Raw genomic sequence first — 20,583 nt, 5'->3', positions numbered from 1 at the left:
TTTATCACCAACAAGATGCCATAGAAACAAGGGGACATTTCTATTGGGCACCTTTAAGAGATTTCTGTAGTTGCCAACAAACACTTTAAGCCAAAATGATGGCAAAGCTAGTGAGAATCTCTCAACAAAAACTGTTTATAATCAATTTATTTTTCAAAAATTGGAAGGTCTAATTAAACAATCCATTACAGGACAGAATAAGTAATTGTCTTTTCTTCAATGTACAATGTACAGATGCTAGTGCATCTCCTACCAAAACTACCTTGTGTTCATTTTTTAAAAATTCTGTATGTGCTTATAGCAAATAAGATAATATTTGTTAAAAAAAAAATAAAAAAGTGCTTATCACAGTGCCTGGCACGAAGTAGGCACCATATAAACACTTTTTCACTTCCCCCTTCCCTCCTCATATCTATATATGCCTGGCACATAGTAGGTGCTATGTGGATGCTTATTCCCTTCCCTCCTCATATCCATATATGCTTAGGTCTACACATGTTGTTCCTCTATTAGCCAATAAGTTCCTTGAGGGTAGGGTCTCTTTCACCTTATTCTGTATCTCTAGTGCTTAGCATAATGTCTTTCATGAGATGCTTTGCCCAGAGCAAGCACTTAATTAATGCTTTTGCATTCATTCATTCATTCACATATTAAAAGCTTACTATATGCTTGATGGTTGATGGATTGATTTAATCTTATTTACGGCTCCATCTCCTGTGGTTCCACTCTGATTTCCCTCTATCTCCAGGATTTATGAAGGGTACCTAGTTTCTAGTAACATATAAATTGCTATTTTTATCATTTAAGCTCTCTCTGCAATTGTTCTTACAACTAGTGTTTAGGAAACCAGTGTTAATATACTCTGGTTGGAATGAAAATGTAATTTCCTTAAAGAAAAAATAAAACATATTTTATTTTTAAAGTTTTTGCATCTATTAATATTTACTGAGTCCTTACAGAGTGTGTGAGCCTAACTTAGGAAGTAAATAACTAATGAAACCTTTCCCTTATTGATGGGATAAAAAGTGGAGGAAATTGATGAGCTGTAAACCACCTGATCTAGGCTCTTTGGGACTATCTGAAGAATGAATTTTCAATCTATGATCTCACCGCTGAATATGTTAGAATCCTGAGATTCCTGAGACAAGAAGGAGAACTTTTGCAAAGAAAATTCACCAGTAATGTTGGACAGGGCTTACAGGTAGCACGACTGTGGACAACTAGACTCAAATTATCAAGCAGTCAATTTAGTCAAAATGATTCATAAATTTGGAGTTAGAAGGGACCTTACAGATCATCTAATCTAAGCCGATCATTTTATGTATGAAAAACTGGGCCAAAGTGACTTGCCTACAGTCTCAACGTTATTAAGTAGCAGAGCCAGAATTGACCTCTGACTCAATACAATATACTTCCCACCATACTATGCTGCATCTTAAAGTGATTATGCATAGAGACAAGGCAATATGACTTCTGAGACCAAGTTCACTATCTTCTCTCTTTCTAAAAAAGCTGAGTTCAAAAAAAATTAATATCAAAAGAATTAATAAAAAGAAATGTAAAGAAAGGTGGTCTAGCTGTACCAGATATTAAATTGTGTTGTAAAGTAATAATCATCAAAACTACTTGGTACTGGCTAAGAAATAGAGTGACAGATCGGTGAAATAGGCTAGGTATGCAAGACACAACAGTCAATGACAATAGTAATCTACTATTTAATAAATCCAAAGACTTCAGCTCCTGGGATAAGAAATCACTATTTAACAAAAACTGCCAGGAAAACTGTAAAATGGTATGACAGAAACTAGGCATAGACCAACATCTTACACCCTATACCAAGATAAAGTCAAAATGGGTACATGATTTAGATATAAAGACTGATGTTATAAGCAAACTAGGAGAGTAAGGAATAGTTTACCTATCAGAGCTATGGAGAAGGGAAGAATTTATGACCAAACAAGAGATAGAGAACATTATGAAATACAAAATGGATGACTTCTATTACATTAAATTAAAAGTTTTTTGCACAAAGCCAGTGCAACCAAAATTAGAAGGGAAACAGAAAGCTGGGGGGAAAATTTTACAGCCAGTGTCTCTGATAATGGTTTCATTTCTAAAATATGTAGAGAGCTGAGTCAAATTTACAAGAATACAAGTCATTCCCCAATTGAGAAATGGTCAAATGATATGAATAGGCAGTTTTCAGAGGAAGAAATTAAAGCTATCTATAGTCATAAGAAAAAAAAGTGCTCTAAATCACTATTGGTTAGAGAAATACAAATCAAAACAACTCTGAGGTACCACATCACACCTACCAGATTGGTTAAAATGACAAAACAGGAAAATGATAAATGTTGGAGATGTGGGAAAATTGAAAACACTAATGAATTGTTGGTGGAGTTGTGAACTGATCCAACCATTCTGGAGAGCAATTTGGAACTATGCCTAAAGGGCAATAAAAATGTGCACACCCTTTGACCCAGCAATATCACTTATAAAGTTAAGATGTGATAACATGAAACATTCTCAATTATAGTAGCTCACATAAGGAAAGGGAAAAATGAAAGTAGTTGTGGATCATCTCAGAAGATCAACAATTAAATCTATGATTGCTTCCAACAATAAAGCATAAGCTATCATTTTCTTATTAGTTAGCCAGTCCCTCATAATGATTTTATTAATTTTTAATATTTTTTTAAAAAATCAGTCCTCTCTTATTGGGACCATTATTAGAAATCAATTTTAAGAATCATTTTAAAGAATTTTACTGAAAGATTTCACCTATGTTCTGTTTAAAGAGTCTGAGAAAACTAAAGAACTATTATGATCGTTGCACAGAGTAGTAGTTTTCCACATGATTCCCCAAATTAATCCTCAAAAAAAAGAGGTAAAGAATCTATTGAAATTAAAGCTGAGTCAATGAGGCAAGAAGATAGAAACACTTCACAGGGGGAAAATTGTATGGAATACCAGCAGAAAAATGAAAGACATGGCAGGTCAAACAATGAGCATTTTATGTAAGTTTTCTATGTGCCAAACTCTATGTTACATGCTGGGATATAAATATAAAAAATGAAATCATTCCTGCTCTATGGAAATAATTCATTCTCAATCTTCCTACACCATTTGAGTGACAGAGATAATTGCTTCTGTCCTGCCATGAGAGAAAAATGGAGAGCAGCTGCAGGATGGAGGAATATGACAATAGTTACCTAGGAGGGAATGGGCTCCTATGCAAATTTTCCCAGTCCAGATCAGCATAGGAAGACAAGGGTCTGTGGAAAATGGCAACAGGACATAGCCAGAAACGATTGTGCCTGGTGACTAAACTGCCTGTAGCTGTGCATTAGGGCAAAAAGAGGTTCCAGATCCAGCACAGAGAGGTCTAACATTGTTCAGGGATTAGGAATAGGCTCCAACTGGTAGGTCTGTCACTCATTTTCTAGTTCTGGAGCACAGATCCAGTGAAGATTGAGGAATGGACCTACACTTAAGGGTGGTAGCCCAGGAGAAGGAACTAGACTGTATACCTAGTGAGAAACAAGCAGCAACTATGTAACTCTGACTCCAGGAGAAGAAAAGTATCTTAGATACAGCCCCTAGACTCATCTGAAGTTTGCAGTGGAATAATCAGAACAGGAAGCTCACACCAAAGTAAAACTTGAAGTTTTATCACTCTGAATTTGCAGAACTTTCCATCTAACAGATAGTAATTGAGTACCACAACAATGTACTGGGGCTTCACCCAAAGGCAAATCTATAGTTGAGTTGCTCAAACTAGAAGGGAAGAACTTAGACTCTGTCCTGGATCTTGACCACTCTGGCACATTGAAAGCTAAAATTTCTCTAGGCTGAGCTGTCCCTGAGATCATGGAATAACACAACACTTCTTACTCAGAGAAATCAACAGTAGGATCCAAAAGGGCATAAAACAGAACCAGGCATGGCCCATCCATTCCCTCATGTAATAAATAGAGCCTGGCCCTAACACAAAGTTCAAAGTAAGGAAGTTAAGCTGGAGGAATGAGCAAACAAAAGAAGACTCTCACCACATTGTATTGAGGAATGCTTAAGATACAAACCTATAAGAAGAGAATGACTTCAAAACTTCTACAAGAAAAGCTTCCAAGAAACACATAGTTTGGGTACAAATTCAACTAGAATTTCTGTAAAAAATGGAGTAAGAGCTTTTTTAAGAACTAACAACGATTTCATGAATAAAATGAGAAAATTAGATGAAACAAATGAAAGAGAAATGAGAGTGCTAGGAGGAAACTAGGAAAAGAAATGAAAACTACGTGAGAAAAATTTTTTTTAAAAAATGATGGCTTGGTCCAAGAGATATAAAACCCCACCCAAGCAACAGGATCTTTGAAAATTAGAACATACCAAATTGAAGTTAATAACTTCATTAAAAAACAAGAAATATTAGAATAAAGGCAACTGCATAAAAACAGAACAAAGGGTAAAGTTTCATGTTCACAACAACTGACCTGGAAAATATATAACGGAGAGATAAATTGAGAATAATTGTAATATCTGAAAAGCATGACCAAAAAAAAACCTAAATATCATATTTCAAGAAACCAGAGAAGAAAACTTCTCAGATTTCTTACAGGCAGAGTACAAAGTAAAATAAAAAGAGTGCACCAATCACCTCTTGAAAGAAACCCCCAGACAAAAACTCCCAGGAATGTGATTGCCAAAATACAGAGCTTTGTGTCAAAGAAAAGCACTGTAATAAACCAAACAAAAAAAATTTGAAGTACTCGGGTATCATAGTCAGCATCATACAAGATTTAGAAGCCAGAAACAGAGAGCATGGAATCCAGTATTGCTGAAGGCAAAAGATACAGGCTTATAGTCAATAATATTCTACTTAGCAAAACTGAGTATAGTACTGCAGGAGCAAAAATGAACTTTTAATGAAAAAGATGTCCAAATATTTCTGATGAAAAAATAAGAGATGCGTAAAACTTTGAAATGCAAATATGACTCAAGAGGAAATATAATGAAGTAAATATGGAGAAAAATGGATTGGAAACATCATTAATAACTATTACCAGGAGAACAAAGAAAATGAATCATTTTCTTTGCAAAAAATTATTAATTTCTATCAATATTTTCTGTTTTTTATGTCACCATTTTATCACATAGATCCCTCTCCTACCTCCTCCCCAAGAGCCATTCCAGAAGACAAACAGTATATTTTAGAAAAGAAAAAGTAAAATTGATTAATGCACTGAAAAATCTGAAAGCACGTGCAATATGAAACATCTGTGATGTCTCACTTCCAAAAAGGAGTAGGTTGGGAATCTTTTCATATCTCTTCATTCAAGTGCCACTTGATCTTTCTAATTTTGTTACATTTATTGGGGTGGGGTGGGGGAAGGGTTGGGTTTTTTGTTTGTTTTGAGAGGCAATCAAGGTTGAGTGACTTGCCTAGGATCACACAGCTAGTAAAGTCATTATATTTACTATTTATTTTTTAGTGTGTCAGTTTATTTTTCCTCATATACCTTGATTTAATTACAGTATATATTATTTTCTTGACTCTGCTTCCTTCACTCTGAATCAGCTTATATAGATCTTTACCTGTTTCACTGTATTCATTACATGCATCATTTCTTACAGCACAGTATATTCATATACCACAATTTGTTTAGCTATTCATGGACATTGACTTCCAATCATTAGCTATCATAAAAGGTGTTGCTATAAATATTTTGGAATATATGGTGCCTTTTTTTCTTGGGATATAAGCCCAGTAATGGAGACTCTGGTTCAAAGGCTATGAATATTTTAGTCATTTTATTTCTATAATTCCAAATTGCTTTCCCAAATGTTTAGACCACTTCACAGTTCCATTAACAATGTATTAGTGTGCTTATCTTCCCACAACCCCTCCAATATCAACTGTTGTCATTTTTTAGTCATTTTTCCATTTTTCCTAGTGTAAGGTTAAAAAAAACTCAGGGTTGTTTTGATTTGCATTAATATTTTTATTAGTGATTTGGAGCATTTTTCATGTAGTTGTGTATACTTCAAATTTCTTTTGAAAACTGTTTATATGCTTTGACCCTTTATCTACTGGGGAATGACTATTTGTCTTATCAATATTTATTAATTATATATTGAATATATATCAAACCCATATATATGTATATGTATATATGTGTGTATACATATATACATATATATGTATACACACATATATAAAACCCTTATCAGAAAAATTTGATCCAAAGATTCTTTCCCATCTAACCACTTCCCTTCTTATCCTAGATTAATTTTGTTTCTGCAGAAGCTTTTCAGTTTCAAATTGAATCTATCATATATTTTGCAATTGCCTCTGTCTCTTATTTGGTTAAAAATACATCTCCTGCCCATAGCTGTGAGAAGTATATGATCTGTTTCTCATGCAATTTTTTATACTGTGATCTTTTATATTAAGTTCACACAACCATTTAGAATGTATTGATGTATGTGGTATAAGTTGTTGGTCTAGTCCTAATTACTTCTAGATTGCTTTCTAGTTTTTCCAGCAGTGGTTATCAAATGGGAAGTTTTTTCTAGGTAATGTGTTTTCCACTTTGTCAAATGCTCAGTTATGGACTTGCAGTGTTTCTGAATCTCCCTTTTCTGATCTATGCCATTGATCTATTTCTCTATTTTTTTAACCAATACCAGTTGGTTTTGATGACAGCTACTTTACAATATAGTTTGAGGTCTGGAAGTGCTATATATTTTTTATCCTCATTCTTTTTTATCTTTTCCTTTAATATTCTAAATCTTTTGGGGATTTTTTAAAATGAATTTCGTTATTTTATCAAGCTCTATAAAGTATCCACTTGGTCATTTGACTGAGGTTGCATCAAAAGCATAAATTAATTTGGGTAGCATTGCTATTTTTACTATATTGGCATAGTCTACACAGGATACTGAATATTCCTCCTGGTATTTAGGTTGTTCTTTATTTCTTTAAGGAGAATGTTGTAATTCAATTTATACATGTCTTTTGTTCACTTTAGGAGACTGATCCCCAAATACTTTTGGCTATTTTTTAGTTTTTTGGAATGGGATTTCCCTTTCTGTTGTTGCTACTTGTGTTCAGTTATTATTATATAGAAATGTTGTAGATTTTTGAGAATATAGTTTGTAGTTTGCAACTTTTCTGAATCTATTATTTATCTCAAATAATTTTTTTTTTTGCTGATTCCCTGGGAGTTTCCAAGTAAATGATAATATCTTCCACAAACAGGGATAGTTTTGTCTCCTTCTTATGTATCATTCCTTTCTCTTGTATTATTGCTATTGCTAGCATTTCCAGAATTATATTAAATAACAGTGGGGGAGTGGGCATCTTTGCTTCACTCCCATGTTTATTGAAAAACATTCTAGTATATCCCCAATGCTTATGATGTTTGCTTTTGATTTTAGATAGATATTTTTGTGGTATTAAGAAAAATTCTCATATGCCTATGTTTTCTAGGGTTTTTAACATAAATGAGTGTTGTACTTGGTCAAAGGTTTTTTTTTCTATATCTATTGATATGATCATGTAGTTTTGCATGTTTTGCTTTTTATTATTAATTATGTTGACTGTTTTCCTAATGTTGAACCATCCTTCCACCTCTCATAAATCCCACTTGATCATACTGAATGATTTCACTGATAAATTACTGCAATCTGTTTGATAGAATTTTGCTCAAAAATTTTGAGTCAGTATTCATAAATGGTATTTACCTATAGTTTTTTTCTGTGTTTTCTCTTTCAATGGCTTAGTTATTACAATTATATTTGTCTAATAAAAGGATTCTAATAGGATTCTTTGTATCTCAACTTTTGAGAATAATTTGAGAATGGTAATAACCATTCTTTAAAAGTTTGATAGAATTCTCTTGTGAATCCATCAAGTTGTTTTTCTTTCCTTTGTTAGCTCTCTTCAGCTAGATCTATCTTCCGATATTGAGTTATTTAAAAAATCTATGTGGTCTTCTCATAGTTTTTAAGTTCTCCTACTTTTTTGTGTGTTCTCAGTTTTGTTAGCATAAAATTATGTATAATTTGTTCTGGTTCTTTAATTTCTTCTGATCTTACTGTGATTTCATTGTGCTTCTTTGCTCTGTTCTATTGATTTGATTTTCTGCTCTCCTTTTTAATAACATTAGCTAACTGTTTATCAATTTTATTAATCTTTTCAAAAAATAATTATTTATTATTTCTACAGGTTTGTTTCCAATCAATTTCCTCTCCAATTTTTAGTATCTCCTCATTTGTGATTATTATGTTTATTTGTTGATTTTCTAATTTTTAATATGCATATTCAGTTTGTTAATCTTCTCTTTTTCAATTTTGCTAATGTTTAATTGTAAGGATAAGGTTTTTTCCCTTGAGGACTGCTTTAGCTAGATCCCAAAAGTTTTGGTATATTTTTTCATCAATATCATTTTCTTTTGCAGTTATTTTTTTCTATAATTTGTTCTTTGATGCACTCATTATTTAATATTTCATTGTTAAGTCTCCATTTGTATCTATATTTTTAATTTGTGGTCCCTAAACCAATTTGTATTCTGTTTGTTTTTTTGTCCCTAAAGGATGCATTGAATACTTCTGCATTTTAACATTTGTTTACCATATCTCTAGGGTCAGTTTTTGGGAAAGTTCCATGTGGTTCACAAAGGAGAAGGAAGAATGCTGCTGCTGTGTGTGTGTGTGTGTGTGTGTGTGTGTGTGTGTGTGTGTGTGTACCAAAAAAGTGAAGAACGGAACAAATGGACCCATATATACCAACCTATTCATAGCAGTCTTTTTTTTTGGGGGGGGAAGCAAAAGTACAGTACTGGATAGAAAGTGAGTGTCCTTCTATTAGGGAGTAGCTAAATAAATAATAGTATATGGAAACGAAGCAATAGAGTATAACTGTGCCATCACACAAACGATTCATTTTTCTTTTGTGTCTGTGTGCTTTTAGTAAGAATGTATACTGTTCCAAGAAAATCATTCAAAAGGTGTAGTTCTTATAGAGTACACTTCAGGTAACTATTAGTGATATTGCAACAATGGTTGTCACAGAAAAGTGAAGGACATTTAAAGGTTCCTTCAAGCTCAGAATCAAAAATGCTTGCTTTCAAGAAAAAGGTGAAATTTGGTCAAAATGGGGAAAAAAAGCAATAAATTGTAGCTTCAAAACAGTCTGATTCATCCTCAGAAAACTAGCCAAGACATTTAAAAGACCTTTGAACTGGATGTATTGTTTTTTGATTACTCTCTACTGTGGCGTAGGTTTCCTAAAGTTGAAAGAATAATGAGAAGATAAAGCAATAGCTACTAACTGTTGCAATGAAGAAAAGAAAAAGACCCCTTATCATGGGCCAGACGATAAAAAAGATTAGAGAACTAAACTTTGACAAACAAGCATTTTTTTTACTGATATAACTCGATTTCTTATTCAAAGTCTTACCAAAACTCTTTTCAGAAGTTTGTATAAACCTTTTAGATCTGAGCATCTTCATCAGATTTTAAAACATCCAAACCTTTCCAGCCCCCCACCCAAGTGATTTTGGAAATTTTTTGTTACAGTAAGCTTAGAAATCTCATCACCATGCCCAGAGGACAACCAAATTGTGTGTACCTTTTGATCCAGCAATACTACTAGTAGGTCTGTATTCCAAAGAGATCATAAAAAAGGGCAAGGGACTCACTTGTACAAAAATATTTATAGCAGCTCTTTTCATGGTGGCAAAGAAGAGGAAATTGAGAGAATGCCCATAAATTGGGGAATGGATGAACAAGTTGTGGTTTATGAATGTAACGGAATACTATTATTCTATAAGAAATGATGAGCAGATGGATTTCAGCAAAACCTGAAAAGGCTTTCGTGAACTGAGACTGAGTAAAGTGAGCAGAACCAGGAGAACACTGTAGACAGCAATGGCAATACTGTGTAATAATTAACTACGATAGACTTCGCTTTTATCAGCAATATAATGATCCAAGATAATTCCAAAAGACTTCCATATGCAGAGAAAAGGCTATGGAGTCTGAATGCAGATTGAAGCATACTATTTTCACTTTTTTGCTGTTTTTTGTTTTTTTCTTTTTCATGGTTTTTCCCTTTTGTTCTAATTCTTCTTTCACAACATGACTAATGTGGAACTATGTTTAACATGATTATACATGTATAACCTGTATCAGATTCCTTGCTGTCACGGGAAGGGAGGAGGGAAGAAAGGAAGAGAGAAAAATTTGGGACTCAACATTTTACAAAAATGAATGTTGAAAACTATCTTTACATGAAATTGGAAAAAATAATAAAATGTTATTAAGGAAAAAAGCAATCTCATCACCGTTGAGGAAATGGTGAAGTGTCATAAAAAATATTGATCAAATGAGAAGCAGAATTGTTCTAGATTTATAGAAATTCATAAATGGAGAGCAAAAACAGCAGCATGACCTTGCAATGTGCCAAAGTTAATATAGTTTAAAAAATTTATCAAAAAGATGAGAGTGAATATATGTCTATGGCTGGGAAACTCACCTGATTTAAACCACATCAAAAATCTGAAGGCTAAAAACAAGACTAACCATGAAAAGTGGAAATTTTATCAAAGAAAAACGATATCCAAAATGTTAAACACATGCTGTCATGATGAATAATCAAAGAATATGTGTCCAAATCTAGTGACCTCAATGATGAATCTGCATTTTAAATATTTTAAAGATAAAAGGAAATATTTAAAGATAGAAAGTTGTGATGAGTCAATAAATTTAATTACTTTGTCTCAGTTAAATCACACAGAACTCTAGAAGTATACAATGTGCACATAAGCAGGGGGATATGGCCAACACACAATTGCAGTATAATATGACACTTCCAGATTATGACAAAATCAATTTATTGAAGTTAAACAGTTATATGAAGAAGAAATCTTTTTGCTAAGTGCTTAATTATATACACAGTACTCTAAGCTGCACTGTCAAGGAATTTTGCCATTGCTAGAACTTTTTCTAATGCATCTATTATCCTCTAAAAGGAATAAGCACCTTTTAAGATCAACTCAATGAAATTGCTCTCATTACCTGAAAATGTGCACACCTAAAATGCCCCATTGGTGTCGTGCTGATGAACATGATGATGGGACTGATGAGAGGAGCTTCTTTCTTAGTCTCATTACCTCATTTCCAGAAGACAGACAATTGAATGACTGTATTTTTGGCAGTTTGTCCTCAGAGTAGGCCATACCTGCACATAACCCTGGGGTGTAAGGAAGGTGGGAATAGGTCTGCCTCAACTCCAAATGCCCTTGAACTCCATTTCTGAACCTACCTTCACACACAGTATATGAATCACAAGAGAAAATCAGCATCATTCTTCTGTAGTCATGTTTTCATTTTTAACAAAAAGGTTGTGTGGGGAGACATTTACTAACTTGAATTGTCATTTTATTTGCCAGTCAGTAATCCCCATAACTTTTGGTCCATTTTCAAAATCCAACTCATCCTTGAAGGATTTAAATGTGTGGCCATTGACATCCCAGGTCTCTTGGAATAAGTAGTTTCCCAAGGCAACTACTGATAATGGGACAATATTAATTGAAAATTCATGAATTCTTATATACTTATGAATCAGTCACATCACTTGGCATTCAAATCATGTGGGGTTTTCCTTGTATGTCTCTATATATGCATGACATCAAACATTTATGTAGAACAATTATGTGCCAGGCACTGTGCTTGGCACTGGTACTAAAATATAAAAAGTATAGTTTTTAACCTGGAGGAACTTTTATCAGAGAGACAACATGCATATAAATGGGTACATTAGCATACATGTACACGCACACCAAGCACACAGGCCAGGGGATGGAATTACCACCAGAGGGTATAAGGAATGGTCTCATACAAAAGTTGGAGTGTTTGCTATTTTTTTTAATTCAGAACTTAGCAAATAGCAAATTCAATTAGCACTGCCATGTACACAGTAGAACAGAAAAAGAGGATTATACATGAAACTGTGAATCTTTATTCTATATGACTTCCTTTTTTTTTTTTAAAGTAACCCGTGGACACTGTTAAGGTCACCAAGTAGGAAGGTAGAGATAAAAGAGAGGAGAACCCAAGATAAAGCCTCGACATAGACTCAGAGATAATGGGAGCGATCTGGATGAAGATACAGCAAAGGAGACTGAGAAGGAGCAGACAGTCAGCTAGAAGAAGGAGCAAGAGAGAGCAGCAACACAAAAATCCACAGAAGGAAATATATCCAAGAAGACAGAGAAAGTCTTAGAAATGTATTTGTATTTTTGGAGAACACATTTTCAGTCAAGCAATGAGGTCAGAAACCAAACTGCAGAAGGTTTAGAAGAGAGTAAGAGGAGAAGTAGAATAAACAACCATAGACAGCTTTTGTATGTATTTAAGTCAAGCTGACTTTTTCTTTGTTAGTTTACTGATAATACTAGAAAAATAACCACATTACTAACACCATAAACTGATAACTTACTCATCGCATATAAGCCTATATAAAACTTGAAAAGGCTTATGAATCCATTCAGGGAACCTCTGTTTATGGCTCCTGCTAACTTCAGAAATCTATTTTTTTTAAAAATGCAACAGCAGAATCTCAGGTTTCCTTGGATTAAGCCTCAAGAATGATATATATTCTTAATATTATAGAACTTCCTAAAGCCTTGAGCATTTCGAGTCTGACTATACACCCTGGGCTCATTAAAGTGCCTTTGGCATTTTAGACCCCACTTCGATTGAGTCGCTCTCTGGTGTAGAAACTTGGAATATGATTTAAAGGATTGGATTTGACTTAGGGTAAGGATAATGATCTCCCATTTTCACAGTCTCTTTCATCCCAAAGCTGCTTAAACTTGACAGCTCGATATACAAAACTATATACAAGGATCACTGCCTTATTCACTTTAAAGTCAACCCCTAAGAGGTAAAATTGCATCCACTGCTAAAATGGTTATGTGAACAGAGTAGACAGAAGATGTTTGCATGTTTTTAATCAATTTAGTAGGCAAAGAAATTCTGAAACAAAAAAAAATCAATTTTTCTCTTCCATTGTTAACATTGTCATTTATATACACTTTGAAAATATTTGTCTTCATTCTATTTGCTGAAATCTTTACTGAAACTCAGTTACTGGCACAAATATATATATGTATATATATACACACACATACATATACATATACATATACATATACATATACATATACATATACATATACATATACATATACATATACATATACATATACATATACATATACACATACATATACAGATAGATAGATAGATAGATAGATAGATAGATAGATAGATAGATAGATAGATAGATAGATGGATGGATGTACTTTATAGACAAAAGATATGTCTTTATTCTCTTAGAACTTTGGAAATATTCTCCTGACTTTAACTCAACTTAAATGTCTGCCACATCATTAAGTGGGTAGAAAGGAAAGTTCAAGAGTGATTTGAAACAATCTTTCTTTTATATGTGTTCAGACAGAAATTTCATAAAGAATAAGGGTGAATCTTAAACTATTCATAACTAACTTACTGTTGTCTGACTGTTGAGACACAGAAGTGGGATGGAGAAAAACCATTATAAATAGAAAGAGAGAAGCTAGGTGTCACAATGGATAGAACACTGGACCTCAAATCAGCAAGACTCATTTTCCTAAGTTCACGTCTGGCTTCAGATACTTACTAACTGTGTGACCCTGGGTAGGTCACTTAACCATGTTTGATTCAGTTTTCTCATCTGTAAAATGGGCTGGAGAAGGAAATGGTAAGCCACTCTAGCATCTATGCCAAGAAAACCTCAGATGAGATCACAGAGCATTGGACACATGAAATGACTGAACAGCAAAAAGAAGAAAGAAAGAATTCCTAAACCGTCCAGTGATTAGGATCCTGCACACAACTCTCACCTTGGTCAGGCCATGATTCCCCTGCCTAGTATAGAGTCATCACGACTGAATGCATAAATGAATCCATGATTTCATCAATGTGGAACTTTCTTTCAGTGATGCAAATAGCAACACATACATAACTTTTGGTCATTGGAAATACTTATCCGTGTCCACCCTTGGAAGTAAAGCTACAGAGACCTCTCTCCTTTTTTCTTGATACTAAAAGAATCCTTTGCTCTTGCCAAGTGACCACCCTGTCTTCTTTTCATTCACATTTCCATGATAACATTCTTTAGAGTGCTCCTTCTTCAAAGGCCCAAAGGGCTTATCATGTGTTCAGGACTCTTCACAGGCACCATACACCTTTCCATTGACTGCACGGTAATGTGTGATCCTCACTCTTAATTTCTCCAAGACTTCGGTGTGCAGCCTGTCATGCAACATCGATCATAGAACACCTGCGCTAAAAAGAGGAGGACTAGTGTCCGGAGAAGCTTGGATAATGAAAGGGGTATTGAAATATCCTGAAAGCAATCCACTGTGCACTTCTGTTTAATTCATCACTCAATGGATAGTCCATTTGCACTATCTATCCCAGATGAATATCTAGGTTTTCCACCTAACTGCATGTTGTAATCTAGGCAATAGATTTTCTTCATCCGCTTGGTTTTCCCTGTGTGAATGTTTAAAGGTAATTTTTATGCATAGTTAGTTCCTCTAGTAGTTTGCAACATATTACAACTTGTTGCAATCAGAACAGAGCCTTCAGTAAATGGGTGCACCTGGTTAGTTAAATATGAAATGATCAAATATCTAATGAAATGAGTTTCTTGTTACCTTTTGATACGTAATAAAACCAACTATGACATTCCTTTTTTTTTCCCTTTTTTGGCTCTCTAAAGGGAACCTACGATCTATCCTTCCATTTATTTGCAACTTTGTTGTTTCATCTAGTTTCATTTATAGTGAGAATAAATATCAAAATTAATAGAATTCAGTCCCTGCTGTAGTATGTCCACTCATTGGTCGTGGAACAACAATTTTACATTTACACTATTAACATACACATGCAAATTTTTAGACAGTTTTAAAACTGTATGCTTCCTAAATCCCCTCTGCCCCGCTTTTCTAGTGTTGCTGAGGAACTAAGGGCCATTGTGTACTTTTCTAGTTTGTCATGGTAAAGACTTCATCAGCAAGTGACCAAACCAGACCAGGTAATGAGCCTCCTTGTCCTTAGCTAGGTTGGTCATCACAAAAGTGGCATAGTCTATTGCTAAGAACATATTGGAAACCTTTCTAGCATGATAGAACCTTACAAAGCTTGAACTCTAGTAGCACAGCATTCAAGAATTTAAGGTCGCCTCAACACTACAATGAGTCACTGGAGTTGAACATGGAGGTGCTTGGGATGAAAAAAAAAACATTCCTTTCACTCAGGGAGCTGACTTTCTACTAATGTATCATTATTGTTGGTACTTGTATAAGAAATAAAGTGAATAAGGCATTACCTAAAACTTCACAGTGGATTTTTGAAGGTACATGAGTCCATCAGGAGTAGTGGCTGTGCTGTCTCATAACTCTATGTGAAAACACAGCAGGATGCTAGGTAATTGTATGAGTGTCATGACCAGAACATGCTAATGGTTTCTAAGTTAGCAGGGGTAAGCAAATTAAGCAAAACATTAGAAAGAGACTTTGGAATAGCAGGTGATTTCTCCCACACTGGGTTTTCATGAGTTGAATTAAAGCCCACAGTAGATAGAGAATGATTTTGAAAGAAACTTAAATTCAAAATTCCATAACTGGCCTCCCAAGCACAAGGGTTTTCCACTGTCAAAGCATGGCAGTTACCAATGAGTTTACCTCTCTACCAAATATATTTAGGAAAAAAGGTATTTTGCTACTTGATGTAAACATAATTGGCCAGCCAGCCATCTTTCTTCTTCTATTTCTGTAAATCTTTCTTGACAGGAATCATATTTGTTATAGGAAAATTCCACAGGAGACCCACTCACTAAGGAAAGGGAGGAAGGAAGGAAGGAAGGAAGGAAGGAAGGAAGGAAGGAAGGAAGGAAGGAAGGAAGGAAGGAAGGAAGGAAGGAAGAAAAGAAGGAGAAAAGGAAGAGTGTGTAATTCTGATGTTATTTTTATTTTTGGTCTGGCCCTGTGATTTTATCTGTAGTAAGGAGCTCCTAGTCTGGAAATTGCTTTCAATGCAGATATATAACTCATCTGTAACATATCTGTAGAATACTTCCACATAATTATATAGTCCAATGGGTGAAGTGCAGGATTTGAACCCAGGTCTTCCTGATCCCTAAACTATCAATGATGTAGACACTGGTCTGGTTTGGGGATCAGGAAGGATTCATCTCAGGACTTTTGAAATTTCATAGCATATAAGTTTTAGAGCTTGAATTAATGATGATATAGACATTACATAAATGGTGGAAAACAGCTGAGATGAATTTGATTTTTTTCTCATATCATTAGTACGTACGCATGCATATGTGTGTGTGTCTGTCTATCTCTACCTAAAATGACTGGTTAGCAAACAAATGACATCAATTAGGGAAATGTGTAGTCTACTGAAGAGTGAAAGCCAACTAGGGTTTCAATAGCACTTTAGCAGCAGTCCTTGCTTTCAGACAATGAATTTCTAATTGCAAATAATTATCTATTTGTTACAGCAGGTTCCCTAAGAAATATAGCCCAGCTCTCCCTTATACCCCACATGCATTTAGTGCATGTATGCACTACAAGTAATAACACTTCATTTCTTCTCAAATGTTCCAGAATTCAGATTTTTTTCCCAAAAGTCACACTGACCTTCACTTCCCCCAATTAGAACTCCTCTCAAAAATAATGAAATTTCAACTTAGACTGATAAATAATAGGGATCATAACTTTCATTTCACTGGCAAGCATCCATCCCATCTAAATTCAAGAGAAAATTTTCTCAAATGGTTTCTGAAATAAGCTCACTGTAATTAAGCCAACCAATAACAAAACGGCATTTCAAGAAAGCTTAACATTCTATAGTCTGCTTCCCAAATGAGATGCACCATCTTTAGAGTGATTCATAAGCGCAAAGCTCTAAATATGGACAAAAGATGGGTGAGACCATATTTTTTTTTTCTGAAGGCTGGTAATCTTTGAGAGAGATGGGGAGATTTCATCACCACCAGCAGTGCTAGCCACAAACCAAGGCACACAGGAATCAAATGAAAAGGACATCTCGTCCTACTCACATGCACTGGCTCCATATTAGCAGTAGTAGATGCTCAAGAAATAAAAACGTAATGGAGTCAGCTTGTAACAGTGGCAGAACAGAATCATATCTCCAAGACGCTCATTTTTGTAGATGCTTTTTTTCAAAATATAATTTTGAGACCCCTGGTGGCAACACATGATGCTTCTGGTCTCACTCAAAGCTGAGATTTGTAGCTTTTGTCCCCAAGAGGTTTCACTTTCCATTAAGACTTTTTTCAAGCAGTTAATATTTGATCAGTGTTAGACATCTCAGACACATGAATTGGACTCTCTTTCGTCTGAGGTTGAGATGGGGATCTTTCCCTAAGCTTCTTCTTAAAGTTATAGCCATATAGATGAATCTTTTATTTAAAAAATACAACTCTATTGAAATGATTAATAATAACTAGTATCCATATCCCACTTTAAGGTTTGCAAATCACTTTATTTGTTTTCTTATTTAATTGTTATAATACCCCTAGAAGGTTACACTCATTTTACAGATGAGGAAACTGAAGCATTCAGAGGTGAAAGGACTTGCCCAGCATTACAAAGCTATGAAGTGTTTAGGCAAGATTTGAACTTTTAGGTGTTCCTTATTCAAAGTCTGGTGCTCTCTGTATAACACCACATAGCTGCCAATTTACTGTCATCAATTAGTAATGTAGAACATTCCTGTAGAGTCAGCTTTTAAAGTAAGGCAAATCTATATCTATCTATCTATCTATCTATCTATCTATCTATCTATCTATCTATCTATCTATCTATCTAGCCATCTATCTATCAATAGATATAGATAGATGGCTAGATAGATAGATAGATAGATATATACCTTTTCCAATGTCTTTTATCAATCAAGCCTTAATAGAAATTGAGTAGAATATATCTCCAAACTTGTATTAAAACACTCTTAATTTGATTTGAATCACAACTAAGAATCATGTTACAATATTTGTTACATCTATTCTTTCTGAAGTCAAACCTACTTCCTTCGACCACCTATTATATGACATTATTTCCAGATTCCTCTTCCACTGGGCATGCTCTAGTCTCTCCTAGTTCCCTTTATAATGTGTTCCTCAGAACTGAGTAGGTAAGGTCTGAGAAGTGACGAGCATCATCATTGGCCAGCATGTCTCCTGATTACTGCATTATCTTCACTGTTGTCTCTGATCATATTCACTTTTCTCCATTATCACATTTTTAGCTTGAGTTGACTTGCTTGTTTACTAAATCCACCAGATCTTCACGAGACCCTTTGTTGAGAAAAATAATCCTTAACCTACATTTAGGGGCAAAACATTGGAGAGAGCACCAAGTGTGGAGTCAGGAAGACCTGAGTTCAGATCCAACCTCAGCTATTTACTAGCTGTGTGACCCTGGGCAAGTCATTTAACCCTGTTTGCCACACTTTTGTCACCTATAAAATAAGTGGAAATGGCCGTCCAGTATCTTTGCCAAGAAATCCCCAAATAGAGTCATGAAAAGGTGACATAACCAAAACAATGGAACAAAGCCTACATAACCAAATTATGAGCTGATCATTTTACCAAGGATACACAAATACACACACATGTATATACATGCATAATGTATGTACATGCACACATACATACATGTGTTCTTGTGTGTATATGTATGACTGTGTATAATTACATACATGCATACATATCCTTTGAAATCATATAGATATCATATATATCAAATATCATATAGATATAAAAATATCTATATAAGAGTCAATCAATTTGTGATCTTAGCCACATGGGTGCTCTCTCTTTCCCTCTATTTGAAAATTGCAAATCAGCCATGTCCACTCACTATACAACTCTGGTCCATACCTTCTCATTACTTTATAGGGGATTCACTCAATATGGTGAGGGCTTTTCTTTATGTCTCTTGCCTTGCCATGGGTACTAGTGTTGTACATTCCCTATCCTTGAGTTATTTCTCGCTCTTGTGACATAACTGGCCGCCCTTCTTTTCCAGTTATATATCTCTTGGATAATTTTAAAAATCATTTCTTGTTCACAGTTCTCTGTTAGAAGCATACATTTTTAGATAATCTTATATTAAAACCAGTGACCTGTTTGGGAAAATCCTAGGTTCTTTTTTTTCCCTAAAAGTAAAATCGTAGATTTCTCACACTCAAAAATATAAGGCATAATAATAGTTGCTAGCATTTATATATTGTTTTAATATTTGCAAAGCACTTTATAATTACTGTCTTATTTTATATTCACAACACTCCTGAGTGGGGCATACTATTTTTATGTCCATTTTATAGATGAAAAGAATGGGACAGTAAGAGGCTAAGTGACTTGCCCAGAGTCACACAGCTAGTAAATGTCAGGAGCTGGATTTAAACTAAGGTTTTCCCTACTCTGGGCCTACACTTTATTCACAGCACCACCTAGCTGGCTAAATTGTTAATATCAACTTAAAGGGAATCCTGATACTGAGAAAATTTGATATAGTCAAAACAAATGAAAGACATTAGACTTGAAAATATGGAAGAATTTTTTTTATAAATCTTAAACATTAATAATTATATCAAAACACAATGTAGTGGCATTATACAAAGTATTTGGGGAAAAGGCATAGAAACAATGTGATGGCATACCTGAGACATTGTTATGGCAGCTGGCAGCTCCTGCTACTTGTGAACCAGGTGAAGTACTGGGACAATAGTCCCCATGAAGAGGTAGGATGCCCTTCCCAAAGGGAAGCATGCAACATGAGGGTAATGCCCCATTTACAAAGAGCTAATAAAATTCCTAAAGAATACTCAGCTCATGTACCACCTTGCCCAGGAGGCCTTTCTTGGCCTCCCACATGTTGGAGCTTTCTTCTATCAGGTTAACTTCCATCTACTCTGTATGGATATTGTAGGTACCTAATTATTTCCATTTTGTCCCTTCCATTAGAATGTAAGTTTCTTGAGAGCAGGGACTGGCTTCACTTTTCTTTCTTTAACAAGCTCTGGCACAGCGCCTGGCATATAGCTTACATACAATAAATACATGTTGATTATTGAATTATTGATTGGTTGTTTAGACATGGTCTCATGCAACATTCTGGAACTGCCAGTGGTTTTTCTTTGTGCATTAAACAGTTTGCCTCTAACAAAGAAACAACCACACTTTAGGTTTCTCAGAAACTACCACCTCACACTGCATATCTCTCAGGGCTACACGTAAGCAATATTCAATAGAAAAACATAAACAGTGGAGAAGGCTAACAAAATGTATGCATAAAAATACCCAGAATTCTCTCCAGCCAGAGACTTTATAATGGGACAAGTAGTTTCCATTCTTCTTGGTGGAGATGGGGGGGGGCTTACTAGTCATTATCCCAAAATCATATTTGCAGGTTGATACCTCTACCAAAAGAC

Source organism: Phascolarctos cinereus, unplaced genomic scaffold (genome assembly GCF_003287225.1).
Source record: "Phascolarctos cinereus isolate Bilbo 61053 unplaced genomic scaffold, phaCin_HiC Scaffold_7;HRSCAF=346, whole genome shotgun sequence".
Taxonomy (NCBI): Eukaryota; Metazoa; Chordata; class Mammalia; order Diprotodontia; family Phascolarctidae; genus Phascolarctos; species Phascolarctos cinereus.
Note: the sequence above shows the minus strand (reverse complement) of the source record.